Genomic DNA, 6,000 nt, shown 5'->3' with positions numbered 1-6,000 from the left:
ACACACTGCAATGCCAGACACCACACTGTAATCACCTCTCTTTGCCCCCTGCTGTTCCACAGAATTTGGGACAGCTCCAGTGATTTTTGGGGGTGGGGTGGGAGAATAAAGCAAGCAGCTTACTCCAGCAGGGCAAAGGTTAATCACAAAAACACACATGGATTCTTCCCCCCAGCAGTAACCAGCCAGCCACTGGGAAAAACAAGGTTACTCACCTTTGTAACTGTTGTTCTTCGAGATGTGTTGCTCATATCCATTCCAGTTAGGTGTGCACGCCGTGTGCACAGCCATCGGAGAAACTTTTACCCTAGCAACACTCAGCGGGTCGGCTGGGCGCCCCCTGGAGTGGCGCCACCATGGTGCCGCATAAATACCCCAGCCGACCCGGCCACCCTTCAGTTCCTTCTTGCCGGCTACTCCAACAGTGGGGAAGGAGGGTGGGTGTGGAATGGATATGAGCAACACATCTCGAAGAACAACAGTTACAAAGGTGAGTAACCTTGTTTTCTTCTTCGAGTGATTGCTCATATCCATTCCAGTTAGGTGATTCCCAAGCCTTACCTAGGCGGAGGGGTCGGAGTGAGACGTGGCAGCCTGGGTACCGCCACTCCAAAGGCTGCGTCGTCTCGAGACTGTTGTACCAACGCATAGTGCGAGGCGAAAGTATGGACCGATGACCAGGTCGCAGCACGGCAAATCTCTTGGATGGCACGTGCGCCAGGAAGGCCGCTGAGGAAGCTTGAGCCTGGTGGAATGCGCTGTAAGGCGTCCGAGGGGAACATGAGCTAGCGCGTAGCACGTGCGAATACAGGCCGTGACCCAAGAGGAAATCCTCTGGGAGGAGACTGGCAGACCTTTCATCCGCTCCGCAACGGCCACAAAGCTGCGGAGACTTCCGGAAGGGCTTGGTCCTTTCACATAGAAAGCTAGCGCTCTGCGCACATCCAAGGTGTGAAGCTGCTGTTCCCGCCGAGAAGCATGAGGCTTCGGAAGAAAACGGGAGAAAGATGTCCTGGCTAGTATGGAAGGCAGACACCACCTTAGGGAGGAATGCCGGATGAGGTCGCAGTTGTACCTTGTCTTTATGGAAGACAGTGTACGGAGGGTCCACAGTGAGGGCTCTGATCTCCGAGACCCTGCGTGCTGAGGTGATCGCCACCAAGAACACCGTCTTCCACGAAAGGTAGAGAAGCGAACAAGTCGCAAGCGGCTCAAAGGGCGGTAAACATAAGTCTGTTTAGGACCAAGTTCAGGTCCCAGGAGGGGGCTGGGTGACGAGCGGGGGGATAAGTACGCTCCAGGCCCTTCATGAAGCGAGAGACTACTGGGTGAGAAAACACCGAGTAACCACCCTCTCCCGGATGGAAGGTGGATATCGCTGCCAGGTGCACCTTAATGGAGGAAGTCGCCAGGCCCTCCTGCTTAAGGTGCCAGAGGTAGTCGAGGATTGTCGGGATTGACGCCTGTAAGGAGAAGCATCGTGCGATGCGCACCAGGCCGTGAAGCGCGTCCATTTGGCCACATACGTCCGGCGGGTGGAAGGCTTCCTGCTACTAAGGAGGATGCGCTGCACCGAATTGGAACAGCGCAACTCGTCAGCGTTCAGCCATGCAGGAGCCACGCCGTGAGGTGGAGGGATCGCAGGTCTGGGTGACGAAGTCTCCCGTGGTCCTGTGTGATCAGGTCTGGGACACAGGGGGGGAATCGGAGCGGCTACCGACAGATCCAGGAGCGTGGTGTACCAGGGTTGCCTGGGCCACGCAGCGCGATCAAGATAAGATGCGCACTGTCCCTGCGGAGCTTGAGCAGGACCCTGTGCACCAAGGGAAACGGAGGGAAGGCATAAAGCAGGCGGTGGTTCCAGGGCAGGAGGAACGCGTCCGTCAGCGATCCGGGGAGAGGCCTGGAATGAGCAGAACTCCTGGCACTTCCTGTTCGAGTGGGAGGCGAAGAGGTCTACGAGGGGAAACCCCACCTCTGGAAGATGGAGTAAATGATGTCCGGCCGGATCGACCACTCGTGGCAGAGGAAGGACCTGCTCAGCCGATCCGCCAGGGTGTTCCGGACTCCTGGAGGAAGGATGCCACCAGGTCCACCTGGAGGGCTATGCAGAAGTCCCACAGTTGAATAGCCTCCAGACACAGGGGAGACGAGCGGGTCCCTCCCTGCTTGTTGATGTAGTACATGGCCGTTGTGTTGTCCGTAAAGACGGAGACACAACGGCCACGAAGGTGCTGTTGGAATGTCTGGCAGGCTAGACGAACGGCTCTCAGCTCTCGGACGTTGATATGGAGGTTGAGCTCGTCGGCTGACCAACGGCCCTGGGTCTGCAAGCGACCTAGATGGGCTCCCCAGCCGAGGGATGACGCGTCCGTCGTAAGGGTTAGTGACGGTTGCTGCGGATGAAATGGCATCCCCGCACAAACCAGAGACGGGTCCAACCACCAGTCGAGGGAGCGTAGGGGACCTGGAGGGATCGTGAGCAGCACGTCCATGGAGTCCCTGCGCGGCGGAAGACCGAGTGGAGCCACGTTGAAAGGGCCGCATGCGGAGCCTGGCGTACTTGGTGACATAAGTGCATGCAGCCATATGTCCCAGAAGAGCGAGGCAGGTGCGAGCTGAGGTTAGATGAGCGGCTTGCAAGCGCCGTATGAGTGAAGTGATCGCCAGGAAGCGGGCTTGCGGTAAGTAGGCTCTGGCGAGGGAGGAGTCCAGGGTCGCTCCTATGAAGTCCAGTCTCTGTGTTGGAATGAGAGTGGACTTTTCTGCATTGAGGAGGAGGCCCAAGCGGCCGAAGAGGTCCGTGATCACGGAAACGTGATGACTGACTTGGGCTTGCGAGGCGCCTTTGATGAGCCAGTCGTCCAGATACGGGTAGACATGTATCTGTTGCCTGCGAAGGTGGGCGGCGACGACTGCCATGCATTTTGTAAAGACCCTTGGGGCCGTAGACAGGCCAAAGGGGAGGACAGCGAATTGAAAGTGGTGTTGGTTGATTGTGAACCGAAGGTACTTCCTGTGCGGGGGGGAAGATCGCTATGTGGAAGTACGCGTCCTTCATGTCGAGGGCGGCGTACCAGTCTCCAGGATCCAAGGACGGGATAATAGTTCCCAGGGAGACCATGCGGAACTTCAACTTGCGTAGCCACTTGTTGAGTCCCCGCAAGTCGAGAATCGGTCGGAGGCCTCCTTGGACTTGGGGATGAGGAAATAGCGGGAGTAAAATCCCTTCCCCCTCTCGGGTAGCGGAACTTCCTCTATGGCTCCTGCGGTGAGGAGAGATTGCACCTCGTGCCAGAGGATTTGCTCGTGAGAGGGGTCCCTGAAGAGGGACCGGAAGGGGGGTGGGAAGGCGGGGATGAAGCAAACTGGAGGTGGTATCCTTGCTTCACCGTGCGTAGCACCCACTGGTCGGAAGTAAGATGTGACCACGCCGGAAGGAAGTAGGAGAGGCGGTTGGAAAAGGGGGAAAAGGATCCTGAACTGAGTCTGGTAGACCGTCCCCGGGCGTACCTTCAAAAATTGCCCTTGGGCCCGGGTGGGGCCTTAGAGGGACCTTGAGACTGCCCCGCATGGGGCCAGACTGGCGCCTTCGCCCACCCCGGCCTCGCCTTCTGTTGAAGTCCTGCCGTTTTCGAGGCGGAAAGTACGGGCGGCGGGGTTGGGGCCTAAAGGGCCTACGTTGGGTCACGGGGCGTGTGCATCCGAGGGACCTCATGATCACCCTGTGTTGTCTTTTTAGGCTTTGCAGCCGAGGGTCCGTTTTGTCGAGAACAAACCCCGGCCCTCAAAGGGTAAGTCCTTGTAGGGTGTACTGCAGTTCCGGTGGCAGGTTGGAGGCCTGGAGCCAGGAGATTCGCCTCATTGTGATACCTGAGGCTACAGTCCTGGCAGCCGAATCGGCCGCGTCAAGGGAAGCTTGAGGGAGGTCCTGCCAACCTTTTGCCTTCCTCCACAAAAGCTGCGAACTCCTGGCGCGAGTCCGGGGGTAGCAACTCAGTAAAAAGCGGCCAACCTCCGTCCAGGTGTTAAAGTTGTAGCGGCTCAACAGAGCCTGCTGGTTGGCCACTCGGAGCTGTAAGGCACCTGCCGAGTACACCTTACGGCCTAGCAGGTCCATCCGCCTAGCCTCTTTGGATTTCGGAGCAGGCGCCTGTTGGCCGTGGCGCTCCCTGTCATTGACAGATTGTACGACTAAAGAGGAGGGGGAGGGTGGACGTACAAGTGTTCGTACCCCGGGAGGTACCATGTACCTCCTCTCCACCCCTTTAGCCGTTGGCGGAATCGAGGCTGGAGTCTGCCACAGGGTATCAGTAGCAGCCTGGATGGTCCTGATAAATGGCAGGGCCACACGCGTCGGGGTGTCAGCGGCCAGGATGCTGACCACCGGGTCGTCCACCTCCGGCACTTCCTCTACCGGGAGGTTTATGTTGAGAGCTACCCGGCGAAGAAGGTCCTGGTGGGCTCTCAGATCTATTGGCGGCGGCCCCGAAGAAGAGGACCCTGCCACGGCCTCATCCGGGGAGAGGAGGAGGATATCCCGGGAACGAGTGGGTCCTGAATGGCACTGTGCTCCTGTGGCCGTTCCTGCTCGAGATGCTCCGGGGAGTCTGGAGGATGGATGACATGGTCCTCTGACTCTGCGGAGAGGGGGTGGACACGGTGGCTTCCGGCGCCCTGCGCTCCGAAGGAAGAGTAGGGCCGGGACCAGGGGAGCACCCTGGGCTGATGGTATGCCCAGGGTGTCCAAAAGGGCCATTGCTGCTGTCCTGCATCCGGGGGACGTGCATCTTGAAACAGTCCCGCGGCCATGTCAGTATCTCGGTCCCGGCTATAGTAGTAACTACCGGCCTGCGAGGAGGCCGACTCCTGACCGGCCGGCCACGGAGGAGCCGCAAACGTGGGCACCGAAGTGCCAATAGATCGAGCAGCTCTGGGTCTTGGGGACCGGTGCCGGTACGGGTATCGGTACCGCGAGCCCGACCCGGGACCTGCGACCAGCTCTGTGCCGGGAGGTCGACCGGACCTCGAGCCCCTTATGGCGAGATCGGCTCCGTGAACGACGGTCCCTGTAGCGGTGCCGGAGCTCGACCGGTGCCGCGAATAGATGGGACGTGGGAGCGAGAGATGGACCGGTGCCGGTGCGATGAAGGTGACGGTGAAGCGGTGCCGCGAGGTGAGCGTGCCGTGGTGGTGAGCGATCGTGCGAGGTGAGCCAGTGCCGCGAAGGCGAGCTGTGCCGGGAGCAGGAGCGACGCCGAGATGTGGAGCGGCGATGGGAGCGGGACCTTGAGCGGCGGTCATCCGGAGCGGTGACAGAGGGCGGCTGTGGTACGAGCGGCTTGCCTCTGGAGAGAGTCGCACGGACCGGCGGTGCCGAGGGCACGGGCAGTGCCGGGTCCGTCAGGGCAATGAGGTCTCTTGCCGCTGAAAAAGTCTCCGGCGTCGAAGGCAAGGTTTAGCTCGACCACGGCCGGTGCCGGGGAGCTTCCAGGCGCCGGACTCGACGGCCCTCGTGGGGCTGGAGTCAACGGGGCCGGTTTAGGCGGCGCCGCAACCGGGGCCGGTGCCGGGCGGTCTGCCTTGGTTACAGTCTCTGCCTGCGGTGCAGACGTAGAGGAGCCCGTCCGAGGCTTAGCCGACTTCGACCTCGGAGAGAGGGAGCGGCGTGGGGTTTCTTTCGGCGTCGCTGCGCCCGGTGCCGAGGAGCCTTCGCGTGCTGACGTGCGCTCGGTGCCGAGGGGGCGGCGTCACTCACTTGCTGGCTAGTACTCGGTGCCGGCGAGGGAGCTAATGCCGCTTCCATAAGGAGCTGCCGGAGTCTAGCGTCCCGCTCCTTCTTCGTGCGCGGCTTAAATGCCTTGCAAATGGGGCACTTAGAAGATAAGTGCGATTCCCCAAGGCACTTAAGACAGGAGTCGTGGGATCTCCTGTCGGCATTGGCCTATTGCAGGCCGAACACTGCTTAAAGCCCGGCGAGCCAGGCATGGCTACGGTACC

The sequence above is a fragment of the Chelonoidis abingdonii genome, chromosome 9, assembly GCF_003597395.2.
Source record: "Chelonoidis abingdonii isolate Lonesome George chromosome 9, CheloAbing_2.0, whole genome shotgun sequence".
NCBI classification, from domain to species: domain Eukaryota; kingdom Metazoa; phylum Chordata; order Testudines; family Testudinidae; genus Chelonoidis; species Chelonoidis abingdonii.
Note: the sequence above shows the minus strand (reverse complement) of the source record.